Genomic DNA, 15987 nt, shown 5'->3' on the forward strand with positions numbered 1-15987 from the left:
CTTCAAAATTGGAGCGAGCGACTTCAGCGACCACCTGCCCCTAGTGGCTGAAATAAGACCCAGCTCGAAACTGGAAATTGCGCCCTTTACTGGCCCAGTTACAGATGTTAGTTCAAACTTAAAGCGGCTTCGGTGTAACTCCGGCAACATTGACTCCATCAGCCTCACCGCGAAAACCCTTTTTTCTAAAATCTCTGGGTTCTCCACCAAGCTGACGGACGTCTGGCAAAACTTCTGCGACGCCATGATGGGGAAAATGATAGGTATGGCGTCCAAAAACCCAGGACAAATAAAGGGGTCTTCGATCGGGAAACACTTAACCATGGACATGAAAGTACAAAAACGAATAATAAATCAAACCTTGAGACTAATGAGAAAGGATCAGGCAAACTGTAGCTTGCAAACAGTTCTCCGGGAAGCTAAAAAACAGCTTAAACGGATGAAATGGGAAAGTCAAAGGCAAAGAAAGGACGATTTTTGGATAAAACTTGTCCACGAGGGGAAGCAGAAAAACAGCTCCAGGTTTTGGCAAATGGTAAAAAGATTGCAGAACCCCGACCATTTAGGGCAAAATTCTCATATATCTGAGGAAGTATGGACAAAATACCTATCATCACACTTCAATGATAATGACGCTATAGGTGTCACGGCCACAATGTCTTGTGATGTATTCCTATAGGTTCTGAATCGATCCCCCTATTCCTGACCCTATTCTGGTTAACAAACTAACAAGTTAACTAAGTAGTCAGCCCATGAGGCAGAAAACCCCCATGATGCAGATACCGTTATCTGACGCAGTCACACTACGGCACAGGAACGTGTTATCTGATTAGGTCATAACGCTTGCGATCTAATTAGACAAGCGATATTCCTCCAGCCCCTGATAAGGCATACGGAGTTCTCATAACAAATCAAACCTATGACAACCTGGGCAAAACCCTGCGGCCATTGTTTTGATTTCACCGAGAACTTCAGTAAAAGAATGTGCTAACGAGCAAGTCGTATGACATCCTTATTGACGTATCTATGTCCATCCTTACGTCAATCTCGGCACCTTAAAGGTATAAATATTACCGATATTGCCCTATGCAAACACACGCGTGGTGACGAGACGGAGCAGCCATACTTGCCGAAGCGAAGAGCAGAGCAGACCCCGCTGGCGCAGCCCCGCCTTTCTGACGCGCTGAGAGAAGCTGCTTTCTCCTGCCGAGAAATCCAGCACCGGCGTTTCTGGGTAGCCCTCGCAGGCAGCCTGGAATATCGAGACCAGAGACGAGAGATACCATCCCTCATTCAACCTAGATTCCAGGTACAGAACTGAATAACCCCTCACAGAGAATTCTTTAGTTATTCACTTGGCAAAAACAAACTTAACTTAAACTGTAACTTTCTATTCCCGCCCACATATTAGACTTAGGTCAGGTACACGGGGTAGGCGTATTTAGAAACACCAGTTGAGTACGTTTAGTCAAATGTATATGTGTATGTAATATATTTTATTCATTTTAAACATCTTATGGCTTAGAAACCATATCAATGTTTTTACAGTATTATTTTATACTATTGCTTTTAATGTATGCACTTTACTTAACTATAAGTATTGCAATAATATCGATCCATTTCTCTTGTACGAGAAAAGAGACTGATCAATAAATAACACCTTTTTATTGAACACGCTCGTCTCTTCCTTTTCTCTACAATCTGATGAGACTAAGAATGCACGTACTGACTGAGTAAAATAAATTGCCTTTTGTTCACACGACTCTCGAGATATACTCTTGATTAGGGGAGAGCAAAGTTGTCATGTTCTATGGTTGTCAGAAACTAAATCCCTTCTTGTCTAATCAGGGAAGTTAAGTCCTCCTTGAACATTCGAGAAAGTTTCTAGTGAACTCTGAGCTAAGCTGGCAAACCCAAAACTTTAAGTCTAGTATCGACAGTAGTAGACCTAGTTAACGTCTGGTCTAGGCCTTTACTGCTGTAGGTATTATTCCAATGCGCAGAGCCTATTGGGATGATAGGAACTACACTACAGTCTCCTGGCTTAACACCTCTAAGGCCTGGAAACGAGGCACAACTCAATTACCACGAGATCGTGAGCATACAGGGAACATGGGAGGGTGATGGAATAAGGCCAACGAAATCTGACTACCCAAAAGAGGAAGAAAGTCTAGCAAAGGATGCTGAGCAAGAGCGAATGAAAATTATCCCAGCATACATCAGTCGGCAAATAAAAAAAGGGAGACCTAATGGAGCACCAGGGCCAAATGGAATACCATCTATGCTGTATAAATCAGATGCAGATTTTTGGAGTGCATCTCTGGCCCCAATATTCACCAACATAAGCTCCACTTTGACGCTTCCTGACTCATGGCATGGGTCCGTCATAAGTCCTATTTACAAACATGGGAACAAGAGCCATCCAAATAGTTATCGTCTCATTGCTTTGCTTGACGTTGAAGCAAAATACTTTGCAGGACTTATCCTGGAGGAATTATCATCATGGGCCTCCGAACATGCCATCATTCCCATCAATCAAACGGGTTTCTGCAAAGGTCAAGGGACCATCACCAACATCATGGCTCTGTCCCTTGTGATGAGTGCAGCAAAAGCCGCTAAGTCACCCTTATTCCTTACATTTATTGATTATTCTGCAGCTTTCGATCATGTCGATCGCAACAAACTTTGGCTGAAACTTTATAACTGGGGCATTCCGAAGCGCCTCCGAGATGTTTTAATACTGCTCCACTCCAATACTTGGATTAAAATCAAGCTTGGGGCTGGCACACACGTCTCGAAGCCGATCAGGACGACAAAGGGATTATAACAGGGTTGCCTTCTAGCGCCCATCCTATTTAATCTCTTTTTAGCGGATCTGCCTGCAGAATTAGAGAAATGCCGTAATCACGCACCCAAGTTAGGGAACATCACTCTCTCAAATCTGTTGTATGCCGACGACCTTGTGTTGATAAGCCGCTCCCAAGTAGGCCTACAGCACCTCCTGAACGCAACCTATGCCTTCTCAGCAAAGAACGGCCTTCAAATAAATCTTCATAAGTCAAAATCCATGACGGTCAATTATAGGAAAAAACTGAATCCTTGCTGGTACCTGAATGGAGAAAAACTTGACAGGGTAGCCTCATATAAATATCTGGGTGTCCTCTTGGATTCAAACAACAACTCTAGATCTCAACTCCATTCCATCCGAGGGAAAGCCACAATGACCTACCTGGCATTAAAATCTTTAAAGGCAAAACTCCCTGATCTCACACTAAAACCCTTTCTTGAAATCTTGCGTGCGAAACTACAACCAACTCTCACGTATGGGAGTGAATCACTTCATGGGAAGGATGCCGAACTGCTGGACACGGTCATAGCCAACTCCTATAGGGCCATTTTCAACCTTCCTACATATGTCTCCCCTGCCCAGATTCGTTTGAAATTCGGCATCATCAAACAAACTCTAGAAAGGCGGAGTGCGTATGTAGCAACCTGGCGCAAAATCCGTAATGCAGAAGCCGACTCCCTAAACGCCAACATATGGTCTGAGCTACTACGGCACCGCACGTCGCCGCATAGAGTTTATCTTTTTGAATCAATTGAAGTCCTAGGTTTGTCTGACACCTGGGAAACGTCTACAGACCTCCAGTCCTTTAAAAAACTGGCTAAAAAATCAGCATGCATCATCTCTGCGATTGAAGACAAGAAAGTCTTAGCAAACAGAGCGCACGGATGGACAACCCTGGGTGGCTATGGTAAAACACAGCCACAAGCATACCTTAACATCGGGATGAAAATACAAGTCAAAGAAAAGTTCTTAAAACTGCGCCTCGGTGTAATCCCGATATTGCCACACCTTCCCCCCTGGGTGAGACCTCCCGCTTTGCAACAATGTCGCCTGTGCAAGTCTGGCACGGAGGATATTGTCCATGTGATATGTATATGCCCTAGACTGAGGGACCTGAGGCGCAATCTCCTGCTTCCATCTTTTAAGTCACATGCTGTACGGACCTGTAGGCAGGCAGTTATACTATGCTTTACTTCTAGCAACACAAAATTTAACTGCCAGGTCGTGAAGTTCTTTGACTCATTAAAAAAAAGACTTGACATCGTTTGAAGTTCTTCACTAGCACCTGAGGACATCTTTGACCTGCCCACAGCAATGCAGTATTCTTTTTTATCCTAATTACACTTTGGTTTTTAATGTTGCTACTGGTATTTTATATTTTTGTAAAGATTTTAATTAATCATGCACAAATAAAAATATTACCTTACCAAGGCCATCGTGCATATGAAGTCAGGAAGGGCCCCAGGGACAGACGGGCTACCAATAGAAGGCTGTCTACCCAGAACTATGCGCGAGGCCCTTATAACATCATTGTTAAAACATGGTAAACCTCCAATTCATTGTGATTCATATAGGCCTCTCTCTTTGTTAAATTGTGACACAAAAATACTGGTAAAGGTTCTGGCGAACAGGCTTAATCCACTGATGGATCGACTAGTGCTCACTCGATCAGGCGGGATTTGTCCCGCGCCACGTCACATAATCTTAGAACTCTGGCCGCGGTCCTACAAGATATAGATCCAAATTGCTCCGCTGTAGCAGTATTTTTTAGATGCCATGAAGGCGTTCGACTCACTGGAGTGGGACTATCTGCTGGGCACTCTGGAATACACGGGGATGCCGCCCGTCTTCCTTAACTGGGTGCGGCTGCTGTATAGTCAGCCGACAGCATCGGTATTATTAAATGGCGCTAAATCGTCTCCCTTCACTATTCTAGGGGTACGCGACAAGGCTGTCTGTTATCCCCAATACTATTTGCCCTAGCCATTGAACCCTTAGCCGCCAAACTTAGACAGCACCATAATGACAGGGCTCTGATCTACCCGGTTAGACAATTGCTAACCTCGTTATATGCGGACGATGTGACGCTGTATATTTTTAAAAAACGTGAAAACCTCAACCCAGTGATACGAGAAATAACTAAATTTGGCGCTATATCCGGGATACAGATCAATTGGTCCAAATCTGCAATATTCCCCCTCACTGATAAAACTCTGCCACACCAATTAGATTATCCGCTAGTTTGGGAAACCGACGAGTGAAACTACTTGGGCATATAGGTCACGCGAAATAAGGACACAATAATGAGAATGAATTATGGCACAGCCATCGACAAAATAACTGACAATATAACTAAGTGGCTGTGACTCCCGCTATCCATGGCAGGGAGGATTTCGCTCATCAAGATGGTCATACTACCAAAGCTTTTATATCTTTTTATTAACATACCATATAACCCAGGAGGGTTCTTCTTTAAGACACTCAAGACCCAGCTCACCAGACTCATATGGGGGGGAAACAAGCTAGGCTCAGCTTACCCACACTGATGCTCCCATACCATCGGGGAGGGTTCGATGTCCCCAATTTCGAGTTTTATTATTACAGCGTGCAGGCTCACTTTACGACTTACTGGTTCTATCTACCGCCCTTTATGCCACACTTAGCGGTGGAGGATGGCTACATGGCACCGATATCCCAGAGAAACTATCTTTTTTACTAAGGTGAAGGAGAGGGGACGTGACCCGTCCACTGTAGACTGCACTATTATAGCATGGAGACAGATTGCTCGCCGGTTAGGGAGCCACATGATGTACTCTCCTAAGATACCCCTACTACACAACCCCCTGCTAGAGGGCCTTCATTACCATACTTGGGGAGATCTATATATCAAGGGACGATTCCGCTCCAAGGAGCAGTTTTTCGAAGCACGAACACCTACAACGATGGACATTGTTTTATATACTCGTCTCAGACAAAGTGTGAAGGCCGCAACTCCTGCATTCCCTGAAGAACCTGATACCTTTGCACCCCTACATGACCTACTACCAAAAGAAACTCCCCACCATGTGATCTCCCTCTTGTACAAGCACACGTAGGCGGCACTACCCCCCCCCCCCGTGTCCCTCGGGTCAGGCTGGAATGGGACAAAGATCTCAATGAACCATTAACAGATGACCAGTGGGAGCCGCAAACGGAGGCAATCACAAGCAACAGCAGACTGTGCCTTATACATTTCAAATTTTGACACCGCTTATACCATACCCCCAACTAGGCTACATAGATTTCATCTCAGGAATAATGACAGATGCAAGCGGTGCAGGAGGGAGGGTGCGGACTTCTCACACCTATCGTGATTACTGGGCACAGGTTTTTGAAGGACTTTCGGCAATGATAGGGGTCCAGATGGTGCCATGCCCACTCGTAGCCCTATTGGGACTCTCTCAAGATATAAATACAGTACACAAAAAATTATTGGAAATGAGTATGCTACTTGCCAAACACCAAGTGGCATGTAGATGGGGAAGGGGCCATGCTCCTAAATTCAAAGATTGGATACACCCTATGACCACCTGGCAAGACCACATGCATTATTATACGGAATCGACATATGGGGCCCGCTCACCTCTTACCTTCTTGCGCTAGAAGCGAACAGTGAGAAGGACCAAGATAGAACAGACCAGACACTGGGTGATGTAACTGGAACCGTAGCTCCCTCCCAGCCGCCGCACGGAGGACTGAGTGTGGGAGAAATCCTGCGCGATGGCAGTCGTGCGGATATACATGAGTAGGTTGCTGGATTGTGACCCCTAAATATCATAATAATATAGTAGGAGTTACTGTTGATATATAGCTGTTCCAAACAATAGCTAGGTCATCTCCGTACCGGATGTCATCAAGACTTTATACATATTGGACTATATCTTTACCTGTACAATGTGCCAAAATGCTGTACCATTATTACTCGGAGTTCTTACAATGTTGATTATTAAATAAGGGCAAAGTTACCAGGGAGGGGATTTAATACTTTACAATGCTGATACGGGAAGGTGTTAATTATATGCTAATTGCTACGACATTGGATTTGTGGTTTACATAACACTGATGAATCGTGCAACTTCTCAATAAAGATGTTTTTGAAACAAAACAAAAAAACGTATTTGCCAACCCATGAGGTTGATAACAGCCTTATAGCGATAGTAGCCAGGTCACAATTCTGATTTCTAAGATTAATATCCTCAGTTGCATGACTATATCAGGGTCTATACTTGTTTTAAAACGAGCTCATAAAATAAATGATTAGTGAATCTTTAAAAAAAAAAAAAAACTTTGTGACCCATGAGAAAAAAAAAGTTGCAGACTACTAGTCTCCTATAGAATTAATGAGCGATATTCAGTGCCACTGGAATTTTGCAGCTGGAAGGGCCCAATTATGCCTCAGGGGGTTGTTGGCTAAACTATGCAGCAAGAAAAGGCAAACTATGCATCTTATTGTGGCACATTTTGCGTCAATATTACTTCATTATTTTGTTATTTTTACATGCTAGCACAGCCTGGGGCCAGGTCCTTAATAATAAGGAAAACGCTGCATCCGCAGAATCGCATAATTCCAGTAGCCTTGGCAATATTGTGGTCCCAAATAATCTCACTGTTTACTGAGCAGAACAGTGTATCTTCACCAACACCCTTCTTGCATGTGTTTATTTAGGGCCACTGGAATTATGTGACTGGGAAGAACCAAATTGGGTTGATTAAATGATGTGGCAATAAAAGGCAAATTATGCAGCGTATTGCAACACATTTTCTGATAGTATTACTTTATTGTTTTACACATGTTAATACTGTTTGGGCAAAGTTCTGGTCTCATTAGTACCAGTTTAATACCCAGTTACAGCAATAACCAACAAAAAGGTCTACCATTGCAATAAAAATGTCATTTTGCTGCAACACGTGTAGATGTGCTTTTAGTAACTTTTGATCAATTTGTGCCAGAAATTATTTTTTTAATTTAACATCTGCAGATGATGGATTATGTGGCAAATGTGTCAAGGCCATAATTATGAGGAAAACACTGTAGATGCAAAATCGTAGAATTCCAGTGGCCTTGCCTTTATTACAAAGCCATTTAACTGTAGTTCATTAGGTTTTTGTATGTAGTTTCTAATGTTAAAGGATTACAAAAATCCACCCTGTTTCAAAGTGGCAAGGAAAATGTTTATAAAAGTTAACTCGCGAGAAAATGGCGCATTGTGCAAGCTAACACTTACGAGTAAAAACTGCAGGAAAAGCATGAAACTTCACGACCCACGGGTAGGTCATTAGTTTACACTGATGGCGGAATTTTCGTCAGAAAATATGGCCACTTCGAGTGTCCTTGTAAAGTGAGAGGGCATGTTCAATATCCACAAATCTATTCTCCCAGTGTTGTTTGAGATGCATTCCAGCATGTTACAGGCACTAACCTACAGGCCACAAACCCTGGTGATATATGTTGATGTGCTAAAAATGCCTCTGGGTCACAGGTCGTAATCTAGCTAAGGCAGCTCAGTGAGTTAATGTGCTATCTGCGTGTAAGCTAAAAATCACTTGTTTGAATTGCAGTAGCGTCGGGTCGGACACTTATTCCTGTAAGATGAAGACAGCAAGTGTTAGTAAAGTAATAAAACATTGACCAAAAGCCAATTCCGCTTATGATGTGTGCTTAAAATGGTTTATTGAACGAGACAGGCGATATTGAGGACAACAACAACAGCATTGCAGTGTTAATACTAAGGATGGTAACAACATTAAGGAGGGTGACAATAGTAATATTATATTAGAATCATATATTGAATTACATTTAGGAAGTTCCATATGGCACGAGGAAGACTGTAACATCAGCTAAGCTCGTTTTTCGGCGCTGTCCATATTGAATGATGAGGCTTCTTGGAGGGAACAAGTTCTTACTGTTAAACAAATAGTAACAGCATTGCAGAAATGTCCAGCAGGGAGAGTTCCATGGGGACATGTGGGCTCAGGCTGGGGAGGACCTTCCGTCCTCCCTCCCCGGGATATTTACATGTGTATCAGGAGGAAGTGTGAGGGATGCCACCCTGAGAGGGGCCGGCCACCACATCTGCATCTACCAGTGTTCCAATTAAAAGGACATGCGCGAAACAATGGAATTGCAAATGGTGGCGCCGGGGCCTGCTGGGGCCAGCTGTGCCATAGGGCTGGAGGAGATGTGGGTACGGAGTGAGGGGTGCATCAAGCTGCAAGTTTCCTACACGCTCAAGAAGGTTCTGAGTGCGAAGCCAGGAGGCCGCAAGAAGGCGAGACCTCCTCACTGCCAAGGGGTCAGGCACAGGAGCCAGCACGGAGGCCAGGCACGGCAGCCAACGCAGGGCGCCACCACGCCCAAAAGACTGCAAGAGCCCTCCAGACCCAAGAGGCAGGCGGGCAAGGGACTTCGAGACTCTCCGCGGACAGAAAGGACCTAGGCAGACCTGCAAACAATCAAGAGGCCTGGCACCGGCGCCAGCCGGGCACGGATTCTTCTACCCGCAGTAAGGACTGGGTGCGCAAAAAGGAGAGCGCAAGACTGCTCTAGGTCTCCACCGCCACATGACCTTAGAGGTCAGCGGGCATCTCTTCAAATAATCCGGAGGACACAATAATACGGTACCTCTCCACAGGCACGAGGCCTTTTCGACAGGCAGGAAGAACCTAGCCAGGCCGGGGCAAGACTGCAGTCTCTTTCCAGAGACAAGAGGCCTGCCACAGGAGCCCAGAGAGCCCAGGACTCTTCAAAAGTAAGGAGGCCCAGGAGGGTCAAGGCAATGGCAACTCTTATATGTGAGAAAGAGACATGGGGCCCGCTTTAAGGCTGTAAGCCTCACCTACCAAGGGAAAGCCTGGCACGGAACGTAAAGGGCACACGCCTGCGAGCACAGATGAGGCAGCACCGCGGGCCTTGGATCAGAGTGCCGTAGGGTCATAAATAACCCCAAAGCGCACGCTTGACAGCCGGAGGCCAGGAAACACGTGTGTGAGTGTAGAGTGCAGACCTGTCAAAATACGAGCTCAGTGAGCTGGAACTCGGAGCAGACGAGAGAAGGCACAAGGTTGACACCATGAAGCCTCCAGGTGAAAACCCGGGCCCCGAGACGGAAGCCCATGTCCTTGGACTGGGCCACCCGACAGAAGAGAGACCCCAGAGGGAGGCGGGCGACGACCCCGCCAGCGCCAAGCCGCCTTACTCCTACATCGCCCTCATCACCATGGCCATCCTGCAGAGCGCCCGGCGCCAGCTGACCCTCAACGGCATCTGCCAGTTCATCTGCGAGCGCTTCCCCTACTACCGCCGGCGGTACCCTGCCTGGCAGAACGCCATCCGCCACAACCTCTCGCTCAACGACTGCTTCGTCAAGGTGGCCAGGGAGCCGGCCAACCCGGGCAAGGGCAACTACTGGACCCTGGACCCGGCCTCCGCCCACATGTTTGACAGCGGCAGCTTCCTGCGCAGGAAGAAGAAGTTTAAGCGGGAAAGAGCACGTGCCCCGCTTCCAGCCAGTCCCGTCTTAGCCATGGGGCCCTACCCACTGCCTGGATACCCCCTGGGGTGCCCTCCTGGAGCTTACCTGCACCCATCTGGCTATCCCTACATGGAACCCTTCTGTAGGGGTCTTCCCCAGCTGCCTACCGAGGGGAACGAACCTTGTCACCCCTTAAGGCCACTAGGACAGGTTGTGAGTCACACAAGCCCCGCCTCGAGCGGGTCATCAGCATTTTCCATTGACAGAATCCTCGGGACGTCATCCAGGCTGACTGACCCTAGACTCTTACAACGTGGCCCCCTCCATCTTCAACCGATGCCTTTGGCTGGGGGCTCCATGGTGCCGGCCAGCCTCGGCCCTTCGCCCTGACCAAAAATTGGCATAGATACTGCACCCTTTCCCACTTTCAAAGTACAATATAGGACTAGTGCGCTCAATTAAAAGTAAAATAGCCTTTCTGCCATCATCTGGCTGCACATGTACAATATAGAACTGGTTCCCAACCTAAAAGAAGACTATAGGCCTTGCACACTCGTCTGCTTCCAAGGACCTTGGTCTCGTGGAGTCTGGCCTTACACCTGCCACAAGGCCTAATGTGAACAGGACAAGTGGATTGTCTAAGTAGGTTTACTCTGGGCCCAGATTTAGAGCCTTATTTTGGAAATTGATTCAGACAGTGTAAAGTTCGATAGAAACGTTGCAGGATTTTTAGTTTACCTCACCTGCTAAAGTACAGCACAAGAGTTTGGCAGCACATGAAAGGCCTGGGTATGCCACCAGGGCAGTAGTAGGGCCTGTGTTGGGCCACTTGAATGACTCTTGGCGGAGGTAGCAAGACTCCGTCAGCTAAATCTTACCCAAGGAGAGCCCTAAGATGTTTACAAGAGTGGACATTCAATGGCTATTCCAAAAAAAGGCTTTCGAAGCATTGCTGACCACAACCCATGGATATCTACAGCCCAGCCTGTTCCTCGAAAGATGTGTGTGTTTTAGTAGACTTGGATGGTAACTTCTACACACCTGCTGGATTTTTCAATACCTTAGCCTTTGTGGGGTTTGGCAGTGCCCCATGTCATGCTATGCAGATGATATTTTGTGCTTAGTGCAGGTCTTCTGAAGAAAGCTTGCAGTAAAGCCAAAAGGATTGAAGTGCAGAGCCATAGCCTACCTGTCCCTGTCAGGATTTGATATGCGGTAGACACTTTCTCACTATGGCATGAGTTTTTTTGGAATTGGACACGCTTGTAGACTCACAATACACCCCCACATTGCACGTCGTCCAGAAGGATGCTCAACTCTGAAGGATAATTAACATGTTTTGGCCTCATAATCACAGAGTGGGCTGCATCAGGAGACATGATGTCGGAGATTCAAAGCAAAAGGTGAAAAGGTGCATCTGTATCTTGAGACTTGTATGCATCTGTGATCGAACACTGTGTGTTTTTTAAGGGCACAAAGCAGTTGATGTGGTAAGGTACCATTCTCGTATTACTGCCTATAGTTTAAGTGTATTGTTGGCATCAGTAATTAGTCATTGCATTAAATGCACTACCTCTTGGCTTATATTTAAAAAATATAATTCGGCACTGCAACAAACTTTGGGTAAAATGATATGCTATCAGATGCAACATTTCTTCTGAAATTTCAAAGACTAAAGCTACTGTCACTTCAATTTTTCCCTTGCCTGTCCCTCGTCCCCCACAGCAGACTATGCTCTTGGTCTAGCTAAGCAGCTGATGCTCTCTCTGTTTGCACCTTCCGCCCCTCACTCTCCTTAGAGCAGTGTTTCTCAAACTGGCGTCTTACAAACCGATTTTAGTGGGTCTGGAAAGTCCCAGCAATAAATAAAGATGCCTTTAAATTCTATTTATCCTGTCACATTTACAGAGGTCAAATGTCAGGCAATGTCTCCTGACAAGGTGCTGCTTATTCTTTTAATATGGGATTGGTGTTTACTTTTCTTTCTCTGACTGTAAGGTGAGAGAAGTTTTTAAAGTGAATTATGTGACAATCTTAGGCTGTTGTTTTTTTTGCAAAACACAGCAAAATGTAAATACCTGTAAATTAACTATGTTCATTCAGCAGTTCGGAGAGCAAAAATAAAGCAAGGTTTTTTTGTATAATTCTGAAGTGTGCCGGAAACAGATTTTAATGGGATTAAACAATTTAAACTACTTTAATTGGTGATGCACAAATGATGAATATTAGCAGAAACCCCATTTACAAACATTATTATTTAATGCTGTATGCTATATAGTTTTATCAGTAAAACTATGTGTCTGGGCAAAGTTAGTTGCCATTGCCATTTCCGTTGAAAGTGTGTTGTCTGCAAATGACAGTGTGCTATCACACGAAGCTTTACTTACATTAAAAAAATCACCCCTCCTCGTGTTCTTTTTGATATGGGTGGTTTGAGAAAGCTTGTTCTTTCAAAAGTGGGTTGTGGTTCCAAAACGCTTAGGAACCACTTCCCTAGACGCTTCTGCTCTCCCGCCCAAAACACAAATGTCTAAGCCATTCTCTCCTCGGGTCTCCTGCTCTTCCTGCTTTCGGCCCTTCTTTCCCTCTGCGTCTTTGCCTCAAAATGTGCTGTGCTGTGTCCATGTCTGTGTACTTACACAACTACTAACCTTCTCACTGCTACAAGTGTGCCAACTCAGACTGTTCAAGGCCGCCAAAGCTTTAAGAATGGCTTGGGTGGCAGGTATTGTTGGTTGTTTTCCATGTATATTGAATTACCAGACAACTGTTTTTCTGCTCGTCTTTAAATTGCGCAAACAGCGCCACCATGTGGCAGCTGTCATAAGTGCAGGTTCCGGCAATTAAGTGCGGGTACCGAGCACCGGGAACCATGGCTCAAATTAAAACCTGCATATGTGAACTCTCGGGGCTTGCACACCCGCATCCAGGATTTGCTGTGCCTCTGAACAAAGGAGGTCTAGGGGTGTAAATCCCAGGGTGGGAAATGAGTTATATTCACTCTCAGGACCTTTCAGGGTCTGACTCATAGCATCAGGGGCTGTGATCTACACATGAAGAAACTTGCAGGGCGTGACCCCGGCTCATGATTTGCCTATCTCCATAGCCTGAAGGCAGCTCTCAGCGTCTGATTTCTGATTTGCTGCCCTTCTCGTTTTCTCTTTACACACACTTCATCACACTCGCTTGAAAGTACCTAAACACACCAGGGAGAGCGGTCCTCCTAAAGGCCTCACAAAGCTAGCGTGTTTCTGGTTCTGTCAAGGTTAACCCATGCTATCCGGTCCTCAAAGCATGGGTAATACACACACGCACGTGCCCCCTCGAGCTCTAAAGGCTCTGGCCCTCCCTCTCGGGCTGTACTATTTCATCTGAGCTCTCCAAGTCCGAATTTTAGTCTCAGAATCGCTGACTCTTTAATATTTCAAAGTTATTGTGTTTTCCGTTACAGCAGTGTTCCTCGTGTTAGGGTCTTTCATATAGCTTGGTGGGCTCCAGCGCCCGTTCCGAATTTCTATGGAACCTTTGATCACGTGTTCTGATCCCAGAAAAAAGAACCCATGGGGTTAATCTGTATGTTGACGAGAACTGCGTAACCTTCAGACCGCGGCTGCAAATCTTAGCAACATTGCTCAACGGGTTGTGAACTAGCTGCAACATCTATCAGTATATTCCAGGCCACTGGTTTAAATTTCGGTAGGACAGGTTAATCTGTTAATGCACCCATAATGTGAATGTTGTGCATTCTATAAACAGGTTAACCTCTTAACATGGCTGACCCACGGTTTCATCCTTCCTAGGCCAAGTAAATGAACACAGTTGCCTCGGGTAGCAGTAGCGCCTTTTTATCCAGACGCAAATACACAATTTCGCTTGTGGTGTTTGCTCCATAGATGTAGTTTTGCTTTGGCCACTGATTGCTTCATCATGCCTAGGTTACGGGCACCTGTCTTACATTCAGCCTGGCATCCATCCTGGCAGCACCCAGGGGCAGTGTCACACAAAGCAGTTACCACGAGAGCGTGCACTGATCGTTGATTTAGTGGTTATCAGAATGCCTTCTATGTAGGGGGTTTCCCTCTCTTGAATTGGCATTGCTTTTCTCGACCTCTGAAGGATGGAAGGCAGAACCTCTTTGTTGAGAGTGAAAAGTTTGACCTGCAGGTCTCGACAGGAGAGACTGAGTAAGTTTATCATGGCTGGATCCCGTGATTTGCAAGTTACAGACAAAAGCCTGTAGCGGGTGCTCAGCTCACTGTGCTATCACAGAAGTATACATCCAGGTCCTGTCCCATGCGGGCCTTAGCATACTGAGGAATCTGTCTGGGACCTAAGTGTAGAGATATTGTTTTAATTGTGTCCTATGTGTAGCACGTCTAGTAATCGTTCATCTGTTTTATAATTTAAACCTGAAACCTGCAAGTTCGAACGAACCGTCGCCAACAGGCACAGTAGCCCACAGATCTAACTTACCAAGATTCACCCCCAGATTTCTGCAGCAGTCACCCATGCCACAGTGCTGGATTTCCCGGGTTACACCGCGTGACCTTCAACTTAGAGCCCATCCTCTGCAGCAGGCACATTGTCCATGGATCTATCTGACCAGGATCCCCAGCCTGAGTATATCCACAACAGGCTAGTTAACGTGATATATGGCCGGAACGCATCAATGCCAAACCAGCTCTCTTGCTGATGGAAGGGTTGTCGCGAGGAAACCTCTTATGACATTTACCAATTTACTTCCACCTCATTTAGAGATTTTCTGCTCTACTTCAGCGGAAGCTTTGCGACTCCCCTCCCTGTTCATTTTCCCGCCCTTAGCCTGGGTGCACGAGGAAGCGTAATGAGCATTGAGGAATCGTTATGAGCATTGAGGAAAAGGCAGTAAAACACCCGACATGTACACAGCAAGTAACCGCACACACCAATACTAAGCAGATAAGCTATTACTGCAAAACAACTTACACCTTTACGATGAAAACGACCATGACAGACAACACAATGGCTGCAAACCAAGGCAAAAAATCACAATGACAAAACATAACCTGTTAAGCTAATAATACAAACCAAAACAAGCCTTCGTGATATACCATAATGACAAACTAATGCAATAAAATACTACGAACCAACACAAAAAATTGCAATGACAAACTAAAACATACAAGCATGATAAACTCCCATTGTAAACCAACATAAGACACAATCCAGAAAAAAACAGCCTGATAAACTTCCACTAGAAACCACCATAAACCACCATTACAAGCCACCATGACTAACGAAACCAAGTAATCATTCATACAAACCAGCATGACAACTGCTGTAGCAAAGCAATAGAAGCAACATATCCAAAAGAGGTGACAACCAGATGTGACAAACCGACTTGACAAAGTTTGTCATCAAACTAACATCACAAACTGAAGTGACAGTGTGCCAGAACACATTGCTACAACAAAATGTCATAAAAAAGAATGTGGTATGAATACAGCAACGCCACAAAATGCCCCTTGACAGTTTTAGATAACCAGACCAACTAACACAGCACAGGGCTCTGAGACTCAACTACACCAAACTGCCACGAGGAAAAACAGTGCAATACAACAAACCACCACGGAAAACGGACACAGCAAG

This window comes from Lissotriton helveticus, chromosome 1_1 (assembly GCF_964261635.1).
Source record: "Lissotriton helveticus chromosome 1_1, aLisHel1.1, whole genome shotgun sequence".
Taxonomy (NCBI): domain Eukaryota; kingdom Metazoa; phylum Chordata; class Amphibia; order Caudata; family Salamandridae; genus Lissotriton; species Lissotriton helveticus.